We start from the raw sequence: 20,330 nt of genomic DNA on the forward strand, positions 1-20,330 counted from the left end.
CTTGATTTTTTTTTTTTTTTTCCAGTCTTCTGTCCAGCTTGTAAAACTTCAGGACGGTACTTGCTGAAATTGACTGTCAGTGATATGTCAGTGATAGCTTCACTCACAAGAAATAGGAACAAATGTACTAACCTCTGAAACTGTGTTTCTGACTCACCTGGTTTTTAGCGTTATTGTGAATTTCGTTCATTCTGGAAAAAAAAAAAAAAAACATGAGCAACTGTAGTGAATTTATGTTTTTGATAAAACATTGCTTACTTCATAGGAGAAGGCATTTTCAGTTAAATTATTGTCATATCTTCATTTAGAATCTTTGGATAAAATGACATGGGAAAGGATGTTCTCCCCTCATAAAGATTCTGACCACCTATTGACAGTATAACCTGAGGCTGAGAAGACAATAAAACAATATTAATGGGATAAAGGGAACAGTTATTTTTCAATGTAGCAAATATTGACTTTTTCTATAGTTGTACTGCTTTATGTATCAAATAATGCATTCACAGTTCCATTTCATTTTGCAATTTAGAGATAGAGATATTGTAAAAGTTTCTCAAAGGATACAGGGAAGCCTCCTGGACCCCTCCTAGGCTCCCCTCCTAGGAGAGGTTTCCCACCTCTCCCCTACTTCCCAATCCCTGCCAGAATTTCATCCTTTCTGCTTTGTACATGGTCACATTTTATAAGACTCATGATTTTCAGTTTTCCTCAGTGTATGCTCACCTTTCAGACTAGAGTTCCTACTATCCTAAAGGACCTGGGTAAATTCCACCTCCATTCCATCTACAGTGTCAACTTTACTTACCATTAATATGCTTAAAATAGTTTTAAAAGGCAATGATGTCTCGCATGCTTAAAGTTAGAAAAAGCTCTTCCTAAATGCTCATATTTCATATATTGGGCAGATTGAGGGAATAGTACTCATCAAGACAAATGAATATGACTATTAATATTGAATAATATGGCTTGTGGAGCATAAAATATTATAAATTCATTAGTTTTCCATTTTCCTTTAAACCTTATTTAGTGAAGGAAACACTTAATCCTCTCTCAAATGAAATCTCAGCAAGCCCTGTGAATTTATAGCTCAGTCTGAGATAAACAGGATGAGCTGTTTCTCCCAGTTTCACCTCCAGTTTTGGGAAGTGAAGAAGGTATGATGAGATTCAGCTCCTTTTCACTTTTTCCCCTTCTTGCAAAGGGCTGTTTCAGGCCATTCTGGGGTAAAGGCAGGGAGAAGCATGGTGAATGTCCAAGTGTTCTCTTTTATGCCTACTGACTGTCGGCTCTAAAAAAAAAAAAAAAAAAGATAATTTAAATTTTAAATTATTAATTTGTAATGCTTGCATTTTCTATGTGTCTAATATTCACTGATTAAAAAATAGTAGATTATTTCAAAGATTAATTGTGCCAAACATTTCAAAGAAGAAAAAGTAAACACTGTATCTTTCCTTTTACATTTAGCAAATTCTTCCCTTATTTTACTGTCCCCCCACTCAACCAGTGTTTCTGTGTCCATTCTCCTTACTTAATTTTGTTTCAGACCTCAGTTGCTTTTATGGCTGTGGCCTTTGTTCCCTCAACTAGAAAATCACTCTCCTTTTCTCTTAGGCTCTTTACCCATGTGTAAAACTTACTGGCATATGGCCCAAGAGTAGGCTGAGAGATTGCTTCTCAGAAGCACTAGATAAGATAGGATGATCCGTGGTAGAATGGAACTAAATTGGGGTGTGTCTCAGAAAAATGAAAATAGATTATATTTAACAGACAGGCAATAAGGAGCCATTCTACATTCTAATGCAGGAAAAAGTTTAATCTTCTTAGATTTTAAATAGAACTCATTGTTGAACCCTTATTCCTTGAATGTTTATAAGAATTTACTTTTTTTAAAAAAATTATTTATTCATGAGAGAGAGAGAGAGAGGCAGAGAGAGAAGCAGGCTCCATGCAGGGAGCCCGCCCAACATGGGACTCGATCCTGGGTCTCCAGGATCACCCCTGTGCTGAATGCAGCACTAAACCGCTGACCCACCAGGACTGCCCTAAAAATTTACTCTTAGTAATGATGTTAAAGTTCTATTAAAAAAAAGACTTTGCAGCCTTAAAAAAAAGTACTGACAAGAAACAAAGACCTTTATTAAAAATGTATGATGTCTAGTGAAAATTTTATTTTATTTCATTATTTTTATTTTTGGATACCATTAGTGTATTATAAAAGAAATACATGGATACTATTTACATGATGAAATATTTTACATATTCACTGAAATGGGCAGCTTCCTGTGATGCCATTTCAATAATGATTTATTTCCATTTACATGCTTTCCAAGAATGTCACCATCTCTAAATAAGAAGTAGTCTTTGCCATCTAGAACTCATTTGGTGCTTCCATATTCTGGGGGAACTTTATCTCCAACTCTCACACTAACTGTTGATCTCTCCCCCACTTTCCTGTAGAGCCCTATCCAACAGCTACTCCTGTTGCCCACAGTACCTTTGCTTGAGATTTTTCTGGAAGCATAATGCCTCCTTTGGCTACAGTTTGGCTGCATTCCTTTAAACTAAAACTCCGTGAAAGATGGGAAGAAACTTTCTAAATATCTGTCCTGCTATGACTCTGGAAGCCACAGTTTGAACTTTGCGCTGGAGCTGTGCCCCCCCACAAGGTCCAACTTGTCTAGTGAAAATTTTAAAAGGTATTATGACATGAAGTAATTTATAAAAGGTAAATGCAATTCCCTGATGCTGATTGTAAAATATGCAAATTATAAAATCCAATTTCTTTTCTATTTTACTGTTACTTCAAAGACACAGAAAATAGATTCATGAATTATGAGAAGTAATTATGAATCTGCTCCTATAATTAAATAAGCTCCTCCTATCTTATTTTTCTTGACTACAAAACACATATAAATCCACATAGCCATTTATTGTACCCAGAAAAATTGACACACACACACACACACATCCCTTTGTATAGTTTATTGAAAACATCTCATGCTGCATTTGTTTTTTTTTCCCCAAAATTCTTACTAATGATAAGATCATTACTTTTTTCTTATATTCTATAAGAATTTTGAAAGGTCTCTCAGGTTTAGAGACTTTGCTCATTCTTTCTGTGTCCTGGTAAAAGAAAGACAATCCTATTTATTTAAATGAGAATTCTGAGACCTCAAATAAAATTGTATAATTTCAGTCTCAGCTTGATTTAAATCCATAATATTCATTACTTGTTTATTTAATTGGTTTATAGTATTAATGTATTGTACCATACTATGTGATCTAAGCACTCCTTAGGTGCTGATATTTACATTTAGAAATAAATTTACTATAGAAGGAATATGAGGAGTGGTCAAGGAGGAGAGAGGGAGAAGTCACGTGAAAAAAACAAATGTGTTCATTTAAAAAAATGAAGGGACTCTACCTCCTTCAAATTCTGCTAATGGATTTAATTGAGATGAAGAATGCAAATTTCCCATTGGATGTGGCAACTGGTAGAGTTGCAGGGGAGGGTAAAGGTGGGAGAAGGCAAACCTGACTGGATCCAGTTTAGGAGAAAATGGGATGAAATGTGCACCAAGGGTAAAGGCAACTCCATCAAGACATACTTACACAGAGAGAGCAGGGCACTGGGCAGTATATGGAGGGAGATGTCAGGTCAAGGGAGGATTTTAATATAATATTGAGATATAGCATCCTTATATGCTGATTTGAATGTTCTAACAAGTGATAAAGGAAAAATTGTGGCTTATTTCTGGAGTAATTTTTTCTTATAGATGATAATTGAAATCCATTGCAAAAGTGCAGTACTTAGCCTTATATATGCAGGACAGTTATTCCATTTTAACAAGAGGAAAGACAAAGTATGTGAGTCTCAGGCAGAGTGGGAGATTTAATGAACCATTAAGATGAACCATTGGCAAGATGAACCATTCCCTTTGGTTGCTTCTCTTTCCCTAGTGAAATATATCAAGGACATCTGTGAAGATGAAAAAAAAAAAAGAGGCTGTGATGGAGAGTGTTTTGACTAGAGAAAATTAGTAGGCCTATTCACCCACACTGAGAAATTCTGGTGATAAATTTATAGTGAGATAAGGTAGAATGGTTAACATTCCACTTTGAACTCCTCAAATACAGACATTGAGTAAATGGAGGTAACTTTCAAGGTAAATGTAAGGGGGAGGGGAAAAGGAGTTGAAGATGTATGAAAAGGAATGATTTAATTTCAGAAGGCTTGGAATCCCAGATAGAAAGGAGGACTATGGATATATAGTAGGAAGGAGATGAGCAGTGAGTAATGGGTAGGCCCGATGGACTACAGGTCCTCACAGGGACAAAGAATGTCGAGAACTTTGTTATTTGAATTAATTTTAGCACTGCATCTTAATTTTCTGTTGACTTTTTTAGGTATGACGGTTGGCATTAACTTTTTAATTAATTTTAATTTTAGTGATTCTTCTAGGGGTGTATTATGCATTCTTAGTACCAATTCTTAGTCCAATTACAGTTTTTATTATAATATTTTATATAAAGTAGAAAAAACTCAAAACAATAGTTTCTGCTTTTCCACCCTACATACATATAATATGCACATATATGTATATATAAAATGTCTACTGTAACTATTGTGATATAGTTATAATATTTTCTTTCATTATTTTATGTCTAAGAGTAGCTTTCTTTCGAGATATGTCCTTGAACTTTTGTTAGGTAGCTTATGGTTTTAACCAAATTTGGGAAATTTTTAATCATTGATTCTTCAAAAATTTTTGACCTCTTATCTCTTTCCTCGACTTCTATTGTTCATGGAGGCTTTCCTCTTTTTTCACTTCAATCTTCTATTTTTTCTTTTTTTCTGAAAGTCAAATAACATCCATTGGCCAACCTTCATGTTCACTGAGCCTATCTTTTGCCATTATTTGTCTGATCTTAAGCCCTTTCAGTGAGTTTTACAGCTCAGATATTGTAAATATCAGTTTTACTTTTTAAAAGATTTTATTTATTTATTCATGAGAGACACACACAGAGAGAGGCAGAGACACAGGCAGAGGAAAAAGCAGGCTCCATGCAAGGAGCCCGATGTGGGACTCGATCCCGGGTCTCCAGGACCAGGCCTGGGGCTGAAGGCGGAGCTAAACCGCTGAGCCACCAGGACTGCCCTAGAATGTTCATTTCTTCATTTTTTCCTTATCACTCTCAGATTCCCCATCAGTTCCACAGCCATATTTTCTTTTTAACTGTTTAGACAAAAAAATAAATTACTTCTAAGATTTTGTCTGCTAATTCCAATATCTAAATCATCCTGGGGTTGGCTTCCACTGAAAATCATCTGTCTCACTTCCAGAATTTGTAGCATGTGAGAAATGCTAGAAATATACAACTACTATTCCAAAAGTCCTTCTGGAAAGCAGTGTCCTAGGACATTTGCTATTAAGGATGCTATTTTACACAACTTATCAAGAGTTGATAAGTTGAAGGTTTTGGATCAACAAAGAATAGGATTCTTAAAGATTTGTAAGGGAAAGGATTGGTTCTGATGGCATGGGGAGAAATAATCAGGACTATTATAGTTTCCTTTTCTTGACCATGTTCTTTTCCAATATTTGTAATTTAGAAAACTTACTGTTATAATTCCCAGTGACTTCATGACATGGAAATTATGATCACACTGGCTGACTAAATAGCAAAAGTATTTGAGTTCTTAAGCAACAAAGACCTTACTTACATTGATGTAATTGCCCTTAGTAGGAAAGAATGGAGTACTTTGTAGGACAAGCATTGTTTTCAAATAAAACCAATGAGAAAGTCATTTACTGACATATATAAATTAATGGCTTCGAAAGTACAGTTCAGAACATGTTTTGTTGAGAAACATTAAATGACATTTTTTGATGTTTTAAATAGATAAATTTCAAGTCATTAGTTCACCTAATTTGGCTGATATAATTTTCCTTGGGAACTTTGAAATGTTGTCTTTAAAATCAAGAGAGAAAAGAGATTCATTTTTTTCTTTCAAACTCTGTTATAATAAATAAACAAATTCATACATACATATATGGAGTGCACATTTGATTTCTCTTCATAAAGAGCATTTTATTATAATTCAGATACTAAATGTATTGAAAAACACATGCAGTCATAATTTTATAATATAGAAGTTAATATTATGAGGTAGAATTTATGCTTGAGTTTATAGAATCACAAAATTTGATGAATATACCTCAAACTTCACATACTATCCAAATATGTTTATAGTTGTCAACCTTTAACAGGGAATATATTGGTTGATATAATATGTAAAGAAAAAAATAATAACAACAAAGAATCTTTCTTGCCAATCAATGTATGTAAAAAACAAGCTCTTACATTAGAGAATAGAAAATGTGAATGAAATTTTAAGTCATCTTTGCTTAATTAATGAAAGGAAAAAATATTTTTAAAAAACACTAAAATCATTTTAATTTTTACCAATGTGTTATATATATATGTATAATAAGTATGCATATATATGATTAGAAATATATAGATGATTAGAAATATGAATACCTGAATATAATATAATATTGTGAATATGTGTATTTTTATGGGTAAATATTAAGGTTTTAATTATAACCCAATAATGTATTTTTCCATTTCTTAAAAATGTTGCCCCTAAAAAAAAAAAAAAAAAAAAAAAAAAAAAAAATGTTGCCCCTATATTTCTCAATACTCCCCCTGTGAATTAAACTATAACAAAGAAATAAAATAAACACTACAAGACTTTAGGTCTTATATAAAGAATGTACTTTAAGTCACTTTGTTAAAATGATTGGGGAATGTAAATGTTGTTAACATAAGTAAACTCGATTGTTAATATTTGAAATGAAACAAAACGAACAGTAGTATCACATATTTTAATGCCCATTAGAGCCAGGAAAGATATTGAAAAAAACTTGACAACTGCCCTGGCAATGGCACCAATCAGATCAGAATTAGTTCACCATCCAATCAATATAGACACATGAACTGATTAGAGAAGATGCTGGCTGGCAAGAGGTGGCCAGAATATCCTGGTTTTTCAGCTGTAATTTCATTACAAAAGTACTTAAGTTATAGATTCTCTTTACAAAAACGTGAAAAGACCAGGGAGCATACCCAAGAAATAGTCCATTTTTTTTAAGCATAGAAAGATAGAAGGGAATATTTAATAGGAAATAATCATTCCTAATACTCTATATTGAAAGTTTAAGGTTTTGTTTATTGGCATCTCTGATTGTCAAGTCAATTTATTTTAAATATGCAAATATATACACAGATGAATATACATATATATATAATTTATATTAATTCTCCAAATTCTATTTATATAAGCATATGATCTGAAGAGATACTGGCCCAAAAGAACAAGGGCTGGCTGCAAGTGACTGGAACACCTCTGTTATTATTTATTTATTGAATATTAGCCTAGTGCACTAGATATAGTTACTCATGTGTACATAAAGCAGTTAAAACACATGAGATAACACTAAATGTTACATAGGGGACTATGATGGGGTGATGTGGTAGCAAGGAGTTTGAAGGCTAAATGAGGCCAAGTGGTCAGGAAAGATCTCAGATATGATGTATTTATAGGATGTTATACTCAGTTCTTACCAAAATTTATTTAAAGACAGTACCTTGTCACTAATTGCTGAGATTACCAAGACTATCACCTGAGACATCACCAGATTATCTTTCTTCAGTTCTGAGACTTTATATTGGCACATAATCGTGAGTTCTGACATTTGTTTAATTGCTTTTAACTGTTCACCTTGACTGCAAGTCCCAAACTGGACCTTCTTCTAGGATATCATGTTGGTTGTACTTGCTCTCTGATTCTGGACACTACCACCTTGTTCATCTGCTCCTAGTTCTTTTTTCATATATTATCTGTTACCATTTCTGTCTTTATGCTGCAGCTCAAAATCTCTTGTCTTATTTTATATCCTGAAGTACAAATCTATGAAAATGCAGAGTTCATGAGTTAATAGTGAGGTTGTTTTTTTTATTGCTTTTTTTTTTTTTTTTTTTTTCCGTATTGGATTCAGTCATAAGTTTGCCTTTTATTTTGGGAGTTCTTTGTAGAACCTGAATATTTTCCCATTCTTACATGACTCACACAACCAACTACTTTCTGCAGTAAAATGAAGTATTTACAAACACTTTCTGACATTCTTTAGTGTTTGTCTTCTTATAAAACTGATGATTTGGGCTTTGATTGAGAACATGTATTTTGCAGTCTCCTTTTGAAGTAACTACCTTCCTGGAAAAGTTCTACTCATTTATGAAAACTACTCAAATATAACCTTCGATCTAATACTGTCACTTAGTGATACTGAGGTGATTCTTACTTTTGTTTGCGTGGTGCTCTGTAGCTAGTAATGTCCTACTTCAGTTATTTCATTGTCATAATTGTTCATGTCTATCTCTTCCACTCTTCTGTGCTACCCTAGATGGAAGATTATATTGCCTATTTATCCTTGCATATCCTTACTACTGTATGAAGTTGGAAAATCAAGGCTATTATTCCTCTTCATAAGGCTCACTTGAAAGTGCATTCTGGGTGTGGGGGGTGGGAAGAGTGTTATTTTATATTCATGGAGATGTTCTTAGCAAAAAATGGAAACTCAAATACCACATCATCCCAATGTATATTACTGGAATTTCATGACTATCTCTTTTTTTCTTTGGTATGAAAATTTACAAAGATATTTTTGAGTGTTCATAGTAAGTTATACAACATTGGAAAATCTATACAACATAGCTAAAATTAGACAAAACACTTAGTAAAGAAACACAAAAATGTAGAATAATTGCTCTTCTTGTTGTTGGTGTAGTTTTACTAGCACATAACAGACTAGACTTTATTATAATAACAAAAAAATAAGGCTGCAAAAAATAATCTTATGACATGTTTTGGCTACTTAAGATCATTTATTTTTTTAATTAATTTTTTTAAGATTTATTTTTATTTTTTTATGATAGACATAGAGAGAGAGAGAAGCAGAGACACAGGCAGAGTGAGAAGCAGGCTCCATGCCAGGAGCACGACTCAGGACTCGATCCCAGGACTCCAGGACTGCACCCCGGGCCAAAGGCAGGCGTGAAACTGCTGAACCACCCAGGGATCCCCTCTTTAAGATCATTTATTATTTGATTCCCAAGATTGTTTTTATTTGCTCAGAGGGAACTTAAATTTAATTACTCCAAATTCAAGTTTAAGGAATAAAAAATAGATTAAAATGTGCCAATTACTATTAATTTAGTATATATTAATTATATGGGTCATATTTAATTTGTAGTGCTTTTAAACTTTATCATAGAAAATATATTTAATTCCCTGAAAACTTTTTCTAGCAATCAGGTATTTTCTAAGTGTTCTGGGTAAAAAAGAGGAATGTAGAGAAGAGATAATTTTAAATTATGATTTTACCATGTTTGAGGGTTATTAACGGTCTATCAAGATAGTTATGTACATTTACTACTTACCACTAAAAAGTGCATTATCAGAAAAATAGTAGATGCAAAAGAAGAAAACTTATTTTTAATACATTTAGCATCATGAAAGATATGCAGATAAAAAGTTATTTAGCATCATGAAAGATATGCAGATAAAAAGTAACTAGTATATATTTGCTTTGTTTTAAGCAGTTGATGTAATGCTATTTCTTCTATCTGATAATAAAATTCACAGTTTTAGCAATCAAGGTCATTATTAAAATCACAATAATAGTATGTAGTGAACTGAATTAGTGCATAACATGTCACTATTCTATATATTTGTCAGATATATATGTCAGATTTTATATATTTGTATATGTGTACATATATATAATTATTACTTTAAAAATTTACAAGTTACAATTTATAGTCTCTCTATAGTACTGGATGTTTAAAAAATGTTATTTACTTTACTGGTATGTGTTATAGTACTTCAATGTTTAAAAAATGTTATTGATTCTCTAAGTACTTAACCAGGAAACAACTTTAGCATTGCTAAGAAAGCAATTTACTGAAATTTTCTGCAAGAACCTGACTGAATGACATGAAGCCAGTGGATCCATAGGTGATGCATTAAAAGTCTAAGGCTTTTCTTATAGTTGGAAGTATAAGCATAGCTGTTGGAAAATCTTGCTAAATTAGGGCAACATAGAATATTTTTTCAAAACAGCAAAACCATGCCCTACAAAAATATATTTTTGCTGATAATATTTAAATGTACATTTAAACATTTTTTCACTTTCTTGTTAAACAAAAAATAAATAAATAATAAATGGCACAAAATAAGAATTAAGCTGTCAAGCCATGAGAAGACATGGAGGGACCTTAAATGCAAAGGAGTAGTGAAAGAAGCCAGTCTGAAAGGCAATGTATTGTGTGATTCCAACTACATTTACATTCTGGAAAGTCAAAATGATGGAGATAGATCAGTTGTTGCCAAGTGTTAAGGATAGGGACGATGAAAAAATGGACTGTAGAGGATAGTTAGGGCAATAAAACTACTCTGTATGGTATTATAATAGTGGTTACATATCATTATACCTTTATCCAAACTGAGAGACTATACAACACCGAATGAACCCTAATGTAAGCTGTGGACTTCATGTGATAATAGTGTCAATGTAGGTTCATCATTTATAACAAATATGTGTACCACTCTTCTGGGGGATGTTGATGTTGAAAATACTGTGAGTGTATGGGTCTAGCAGTAGATGGAAACTCTATACTTTCCATTTAATTTTGCTATAAACATAAAACTTATCTAAAAGGGGTGGGGGAGGAATTTACAGAATGGGAGAGTAAGGAGTTTAATTGGCCTTCTCCAGCTCTACCTCAGGGCTTTATTTGGGGCAGAAATGACCCGGAAGATGGGGCTCATATTTCCTTTCCAGCTTTCAGTATGAGACTACATTTTACTTTGTGAGGACAGGCTGTCTGCTTTCCTCACCCACTCAGCCCCATGAAGCAGACTTTATGTCAGTCAATCATGATTGAAAAGATTGTGTTTCTATCTCTCTATCAATCCGAGATAGATTTTAAAACAAAAGTTTTGCTAGAGATAAAGAAGTGTATTTCATAATTATGTGTGTCAATCATCAAGAAGTTACAATTATAAACAAATATGCATCTAAAAACAGAGTCTTAAATGCAGAAAGCAAAAACTGACAGAACTGAAAAAGATAAACACAGAAATCAATAATTATCATTGGAGACATCAATACACCACTTCCAATAATGGAAAGGACAATGTGGCTGAAGATTAACAAAGAAGAAAATGCCTTAACACTATAAACCATTAAGACATAAAAGACATCTGTAGAATTCACCACTCAAAGCAGCAAAACCCCCATTCCTCACAAGTGCCAATTGAACATTCTCCAATATAGACCATATGCTAGAACTTAAAAGAAGTATAAATAAACCTAAACAAATTATATTTTGCAAAATATATCCTCTGACCAAAATGGAAATAAATTAGAAACTAGTAACAGAGAGATATTTGGGAAATGCACATATATGTGGAAAATAAATACACATCTAAGTAACTAAAGGACCATAGAAGAAATCGTAAGGAAAATAAGAAAATATTTTGAAGGAAACCAAGAGGAAAACACAACATACTAAAACTGATGATATAAGGAGAATTTGCCTTGCAAGGAATTTATAGCTCTAAACATTATATTAAAAAGGTTAAAGGTCTCAAATCAGTAACTTAACCTTCTAAATTAAGAAAATAGAAAAAGAAGAGCAAACTAAACTCAAAGGAAACATAAGGAAGAAAGTAATAGAGGCGAAATAAATGAAGTAAAACAAGAAAAGCAATTGAAATAAATCAAAAGCTGAATCTATAAAAATCAATAAATTGACAATCCTGAGGTAGGTTGTGCAAGAACACAGAAGAGACTCAAATTGCTAAAATCAGGAATAAGAGAGGTGACATCACTATGGAACTTACAAAAATACTAAAGGATATGAACAACTTCTTGCCAGTAAAGGAAAGCAAAACCAAACTAGAACAGAAAATGCATAAAACAGGAACAAATGCTTGGACATTTGAGTTGGGCATGCAGGCTCTGTTCTCTGTGGCTTAACTCTAATAACTACTTAGATACAAATGTAATATTTAGTCCTTGATAAGCTCTACCTCTAACTACCTACTATGACTTGTACTGTCACTCGGTTCCCTCTGTAGACTCACTATTGCCAAACTCACATCTAGTTATTGCTAGATGAACTTAAAGTAGGCTAATAAGATAAATATTTGATGTGTCTGTCAAAACAGGGCATGTTTTGGGGTGTGAAAGTCATTGCTATCAAAAGTATATGGATTCTATGAAAATAGCAATGACCGTTCCAAAAGCACTTATCAGCAATGAGTTTCAAGGCAACCTAATTGTGTAATTATGGGTTAGCCAAGATGATGGAAATGTTTATTTAGGTGGACTTTCTGATAACTATTAATAGTTTTAACTACCTTCTTCAGTAGGCACTGAACTAACTTAACCTCCCTATTTTCAACCAGGGGTAAATGATTGGAGCAAGTCTATGCTCCATGTTGAAAAGAAAGAATTGTATTAATCTTGTACGAAGCTAGAGAAATTTATGTAAACTCATGCATTTAAAATGCTGAAATAGCACTCCATCATGTCCTCTGCTTGCAACCGAGGCATAGATTCAGAATCTATCAAACTCAATAGCATACAAATAGACACAGACCTTTAAGCTTCAAAATTGGTGGAAGTACCAAAGTATTTCTTAGCTTTAACTTTAAATAAAACTGCATTATATCTGCTAAATGCCAGGAATCTTTGAAATTCCTAGAAAAATCAGAAGTTCTTTCAAGCCTGTGTAGAAAAATATTATGCTTTAAGAGATCATTTTTCACAGTCCCGAATCCCCCAGTGAGATGCTGTTTTCTTCAGATAAAATTCTAATAATGTGTTCTCAACCTTAAAATTAGCTTCCTTCAATGAAATTTTCTTTAAGTAATCATACTAAACAAGGCACAATGAGAATAGAAGTGGATCATACATAGTTATATGTGGCTTGTATTTTATGTGAGTCAGATACTAGATAAATACATCATATCTTTTTCTTTTCATATATGACCAATGCTTTTTCATCCCAGAAATCCTGACATGTGTTTTAATACCTGGTGGTATCTTTCCAAACACACTTTTGAACTGAGCTGCAGCTGGAAATCTTTAAAAGCAAAAACACAGACAAAAACTTTCCTTAGAAATGGCAGGTACCTATTTTTGCTTTTAAAATTATTTAAATTTATTAAAGTTTTATCAACCCTTCATTTTCGTGTTATGTGAGATATCAATTGTGAGAGGATTTGTGAAAGTATGCAAAATGATTGGCATTTGTAAAGGGATAGACGTCTCTTTGCTATTTGACATTGTGGTTGTCTTGTGATAACAATTTTTATTTTGGGACTATATAAAGCATAAGTTTAAAGCATCCAAATAAATCTTTACTAAGTATCTGTTTCTTTCTTTCTTTATTTATTTATGATAAAGAGAGAGAGAGATAGAGAGAAAGAGGCAGACACACAGGCAGAGGGAGAAGCAGGCTTCCTGCAGGGAGCCCAATGAGGGACTTGATCCCAGGACCCCAGGATCATGTCCTGGGCCGAAGGCAGGCGCTAAACCATTGAGCCACCCGGGGATCCACAAGTATCTCTTTCTGAGATGAATACACTTAGATATTCTAGTTTCAGAGACGAGTGGGTCATACTACTCTTGGCTGAAGAAGGTGCATTAATGATATGAGTGAAGATAGATTAAAAATCACTTTGCAGTTACTATTTCATTCCTTTATTATATATTTACCAGACGCTATGGACAGTTTTTTGGGTACTGAGTATATAAAGTCAACCACAGTAAATTACATCTTAATTAAGAAAAACAAACAATAGGCAAATCTTCAGAGACATAGATATAAATAAAGAGTAGCATTTATGAAAATAAGTTTGAAGATAGACATGGAAATATGAAAACACATAGAGGTGGATGTAAAATAGAAATACGATTTTAGTAATGGTGATTGTCAGTCTGAAAGACCAGAGAAACATGGAAGTCAGTTCTATTATGTTTAATAATTTTCCTTTTCACAGAATTTTTTCTTTATTATGAAGTTAAGTGTTGCCAAGGTGAATTACTAAAGAGAATTTCTAAAAATATTACAAAAGGTCAAAGAATAAGTGAATCATTCATATACACATTTGTCATTTTTTCAAGTTGTGCAAAGATGGTATAACCCTGCTCTTTTAAGTAGTTGTGTCGACTTTTGCCTTTCACTTATTTAGTCTTTATTATACATTATATTTATGTCCTACTGCTCTGCCTGCTTCCAAGCCATAGGAGCTTTTTTGACCTTTACATCTCATCTGTTTTAAATCCTATATCATACCTGTTTAGCACTGAACATGTTTTATATTCAACGAATATCTGATGAATTTAGTCAAAATGATTTTAATTAAATCTACAAACCTCATTATTACTTGAAACATTATGGAAAACAATTACAGTAAGCTTGGAAAATACACATAAAACTCGTTTTTTATTGGTTATATAAAATATTACTTCAAGTATTAAGGAAATTGTAAATTTAGAATTAATTTTAAGCAGCCATTACTTCAGATTGGTCCCCAAATTTATTTCTGAAAACATGGTGACATTTAAGCAACACCATTGTCATCCTATAAAGTAAGTACAGAGGGGCATCTGGATGGCTTAGTCCGTTAGGTATCCAACTCTTGATTTCAGCTTAGGTAATGACCTCAGCTTTGTAACACTGAGCCCTGTGTCCAACTCCACAGTCCATGTGGAGTCTGCTTGAGATTATCTCCTTCTCCCTCTACTCCTCCCCAACCCCCTGTCTCTCAAATGAATAAATAAATGTTTAAAAAAATAAGTGGAGAAGTTTGTCCTTTAATTGCTTGTGATTAACTTGGGACGTAAAGCCTGGATAGCTCAGTCTGTAGAGCATTGGAGTCTTAATCTTTAAGATGTGCTGACACTATTGTGTAAATCAGAGAAGTCAACCATATGCGAAGAACCAAAAAATATTAGTAACCATAATATCATTGAAGATGAAAATGGAAGCTATGTTCTTACTGTGTTTACTATTCAGGATTCAAAAGAGGGTGCACAATTCTTTAGAATAACATTCACCCATATCATCTCTCCTGGCAGTGGAGAGGTGGAGTGTACAAAAATTAAAAAGCCATTTGTTACCAGAAATCAACAGGCATGAATAACATCCATCAAAAGGAGAGATGCAGGATAAACCAGAGCTGGCAGAAATAAAGTTCTGCACAGATTGTTAATGTTTGTTATTAAATGTGTTAGCAGTACTATTTATTTTGCTGCATTTTTATTTTTTACGTATTTGAGAACAGTAAATATAAACAGAAATGTTAGTTGAAAATCTATATGTTAAATATTTTTTTAAAAAATAAGTTACTTATAAAGCATGTCTGGCTTAAAAAAGAAAGAAAAAGTGTACCATTAAATAGATATCAGTATTTTAGGAAATCATGGAAAGAGATAAGGATCTCTGCTTTTTGTTTTCAGAAATCAACCTTGCTTTTACTAGATTTAAATTTGTATTTCAGTGTTGCTTTTATTTTGAGGACTAGGACAATAACATTGATTTGACATTTTGCTCAAAAACTTCAACTTCATCCCATAAGTGGAGCAATGATAGAACAGAGTGATCCTGTAGCAATTTAAAATTGAGTTTAAGAAGGGAAGAGAAGGAAAAATAAAGGACTGCAAATAGGAAGATAAAAAGAGTTGAGACAGCTGAACATACCAGCTGACCACCTTCATTTCTAATCTCGTTATAGATTTTTGCCTCTGAAATGAAAATCCCAATGAAACAAAAAGCAAGCAAAATAATGAAAACAAAAACCATTTATTTTTCATGTGACTGACAGAAATCTAGCATTCCTTTAGGAAGTTCATGAATTGCCACTAGATCCAAAGGCAATATTTTATGTAAAGGGAAGGATAAGTCACAAACGTGGCTTAATCATCATTTTCATATGAATAAGTGGCTAAGGCATCATTTATAGTTTTTGAAGTATGTCATACATATGAACACTTCTGTGATGGAACTGTATGAACATGTAAATGGTTCTAGAGAAGAATTGCGAGAGGCATCAGTAGACCTTAATATATGTTACCGGTCCACAGATCTATTTAATTCTTTGCATAATAGGACTGTTTGTGAACATGAAACAGAAGACAGATCTCCAATAAAGAGAAAAATAAATCATAGTAGTGAAACCAGTATATTGACATAAGGTTATACTTCCTCAGTTTAGAAAGAAATTAAAGCATTTATCTAGGATGATCTCTGTGTCAAAGATCTCTCCATTTCAGGAAAAAATCCAGTGTCACAAGTAATCCTAAATCACAATCATTGTTATATGTATACTGAATATTTCACAGAAATTATTTAAGATTGTTGGATATACAACAGCATTATTTCCAATTAATATCTGAAATTGAATGCGGTATGTGGAAGATAAATAATACTTCTCAAATAGCTTAGAAATTATGCTATGGGGATCCCTGGGTGGCGCAGCGGTTTGGCGCCTGCCTTTGGCCCAGGGCGCGATCCTGGAGACCCGGGATCGAATCCCACGTCGGACTCCGGGGGCATGGAGCCTGCTTCTCCCTCTGCCTGTGTCTCTGCCTCTCTCTCTCTCTCTCTGTGTGTGACTATCATAAATAAATAAAAATTTAAAAAAAAAAAAAGGGAATGATGCTATGTTTCCCTGGTTGAAAATTTATGCAAACTACCTAGCTTGTCTGACTTGGCATAGATGCTTACTGAATGTTAGTCCCTTCGTGTTAACTTGCTAAATTTAGCATGGATTTCAAACTTCATGATTTGTGTCCATCAGTCTTATGGCCTTATGCTCTATTCACAGAATCCAAAATACTGAGCTACTTGCATCTGTATTTATTCAGTTAAAATTAGGGAACATTCATGTGTCTGAGAAGGAGAAACTGAGGTAATATGTTTAAATTAGAAAAGCAGGAGTTGAATAGGTGGATTGAGGAGGGGAATGGACTTTTGTAGTGGTATTTATAAGCAGTCAGAGGGCACTAAACATTAAGAAGAATTATACCTAAAATGTAGAGCCAATTAGAATGAATAAAAAATAATTTATTCAATGCACGCATTTGCATTTATTAGCTTACTGTGTCAGATTGGTGTGAAATCTGTTACTTTATATGTGATCATTAAAAATGGGAAATATATCAGAAGAGTAATGAAACATGTTGATTTTCACCAGGCAGGGTTGGCCAGCATTGTGCCGAATTATGATTTTCATTAGGACAGAAATCACACAGACAGCTAAAACACTCTTAGCACTGTTTTATGATAAGAAATGCTAAGTACCTGCAAATGGAATCTCTCCCCCAAATCTGGCACCTGAACCTTGTTGGTCTGGTATGTACTTCCTTTAATTTCAGACCCCAACTTGGAGCTTTGATTCATTTGCCTTGTTTCAGGGCTCTAAGAAACACATTGCCAAGATTTCCACCTTTTTGCTTAGCTTAGTTTGAATATCTGCATTAGCATTCTCCAATGTCTTGAAGAAGCTCGAGTGACTTCTCCATACACCAGTTGTTGGTGTTGGTAGTGTTTTGGTTGGAATTTTTCATACGTTTGAGAATTTCAGATTTTCCACTCCAATTCCATTTTGCCCATAAGCTTTGCATCCTGAATAGGTTGCAGATAGGTTGTATCTGAATTGCAAACAGCAGTAACTCAATCAATGCCTTTGGGCCCTTTTGATCCACACTCAAATATGATTTAGAAGTATCCGCAACTTGTACTCATGTAGATTGGAACTTATAACAAAAGTCTATGAGTGTCACCACTCGGCAAGGTATTTAGCATCTAATTTGTTTTGCTATTTTATTTTATTTTATTTTATTTTTATTTTATTTAACTTTTTAACAGAATATGTCCAGGTACAGTGGTGTGGCCCAAGCCATTTGAGAGACAGTTATTTCTATTGATTATTAATTGAAACTTCTCATGACTGAAATGTATAATATAATCTTGAAACCTGAAGAATGCATAGTCTTGGGTGATGCTAGAGAAAACTCTAATAAAAAAGGTGATGGTCCCAAAGAGCTCCATGATGAAATGGAATTGCTTTATATAGGAATGTGCTCCAGGACGAAGGCAGTGAGGTGCTCATTATATATATGAGCAAGCTATTGACTTTGGAACCACCTGAGGAGCTGTTTGATCCTGTTGCCACAGTGGAGTTTAGCTTTCAATTGTTCAGTCTGAGAGATTTTTTTCAGGAATTTATTTAACAGAAATGAAAGCGTTTTTAAGATAGAATTAAAGAAAATACATATAATATAAATATGTATTTAAATATGTATAATATAAATATATATTTAAACCCCAGAGACTCAATAATATATTGCTCTTTATTGAACTTTAGGAATATCCTTTTTCTAAAGACGTCTTCTCCTTATCATCTTTTATCATTTGCATGTTAACCCTCAACTTTGTCCTTTACTATGGCTTACTATTACATTTCTTTTTAGCTTATTAACAATAATAAGATACCGGGGGAATAAAAGAAGTTTAATATCTCCCAATGGAGCTTATAATACTGCTTAAAAAGTACTGTGTTCCATCTCTAGTTCACTCATGCACTCATTGTATTCATATCCTGTTCCACCAGTTACCGGTCTCCACCCTCCAGAGGACCCCATCTAGAAATTGTTCAATATGAAATTTAAGGATTGTAGATAAATAAGAGATAAAACTAGCTATTAATTTAATTATTCATTAGACATTTCCTTTTGGATGTTGGAAATACTGAGAGGTAAAGAAAGAAAGCACATGTTGACCAAAAATATTGGCAACCTAACTGCTATCAACATACTATGAATTTTGGACATTATGATTAGTTTCATCTGCTGAAGTAATCTAGCATTCTGTGACATGCAAATGCTAATAAATGAGCCATTTATTTTTCTCAGGCTGCCACGTGCATACTGACAAAGAACATTTGCCATTATTCTTTTATTTTTTCAAGATTCTTTGCACACAAAATGCCAAAGGAAATAATAGTGCTTGACCAAGAAGTTAATTTTTTTTTTTTTTACTTTGAAGGGATAAGACAAAGCCAATAGAACTTTTCTTATAATTAATGTAATTACAACTCTAACTGCTTTGATATTCTTGGGCAAAGCAACAGTGACCCTACCAGAATTATAAGAATGTTAAAAAGTTTTATATGCTGGCCAACATATACTATTACATGGAAAAGAGAGATATATTTGGGAGAGAAAGAGATTCTTCAAGTATTAACCAAACTGTTTTAGTTGGGCAAAGAGCAAACTCAAAAAAAATTTTATAGGACAAATCAAAATATCTATTTTCCAATTTAACACTTTTTAAAAATTGGTCATTGTACCTGCAAAAGAAATATGTGTTTTTTTTGTAATAATACAAATCTCCAAATGTAGCATAATTTGGAATTCATCTTTTTCTAAGTCCTAGATCCGAGAGCATTAACTATCCTCTTTGTGATTCACTCATGTAAATGCTGTTCACCACACCGAGGGAGCTGATCTATATGTCTGGTTCTGTTTGTATGAGGTCAAAAAATTTTGCATCAATTATGCATCTTTAAAGCAGCACCAATTTGTCCATTAGTTCACTGGTCTTTTATTGCAATAGGTACAATACATTTTAGGGAAGTTTAATTAGTAAAATCGCAAAGAGCATTTTAATGAATCGTCCAAAATATTATATTTAGATTGCACAGAGTCTCTAGAAGACAAGTAAAACTGGTAGTTAGTGCATAAACAATTTAGTGACATCTGTGAAACTATACTCTTATTTTCTTATACATGGTAAGGCAACAAAACCCCATTAAAATGGATTATAGTATCTTGTGACTCAAACTAAAGTTTACTTTCTGGATTTCTTGCTCAAAAAATAATTGGAAATCTAAACTCTGGAAATGTTCATTTATAAAACTAAATATATATATATATACATATATATATATATATATATTTCTGGGACATCTTTTTCTATTTACTCTTAATTTTTTAAAGATGTGGGGTTGGGATCCCTGGGTGGCGCAGCGGTTTAGCGCCTGCCTTTGGCCCCAGGGCGCGATCCTGGAGACCCGGGATCGATTCCCACGTCGGGCCCCCGGTGCATGGAGTCTGCTTCTCCCTCTGCCTGTGTCTCTGCCTCTCTCTCTCTCTCTCTCTCTCTCTCTCTCTCTGTGTGTGTGT

At 33.4% G+C, this 20,330-nt stretch overlaps 1 pseudogene; it reads right to left on the reverse strand.

The window, feature by feature from the left end:
* Nucleotides 1-1,177: 1,177 nt before the first annotated feature.
* LOC100686966 overlaps nt 1,178-20,330 on the reverse strand; it is a 76,217-nt pseudogene continuing 57,064 nt past the window's right edge.

Source organism: Canis lupus, chromosome 1 (genome assembly GCF_011100685.1).
Source record: "Canis lupus familiaris isolate Mischka breed German Shepherd chromosome 1, alternate assembly UU_Cfam_GSD_1.0, whole genome shotgun sequence".
Taxonomy (NCBI): Eukaryota; Metazoa; Chordata; class Mammalia; order Carnivora; family Canidae; genus Canis; species Canis lupus.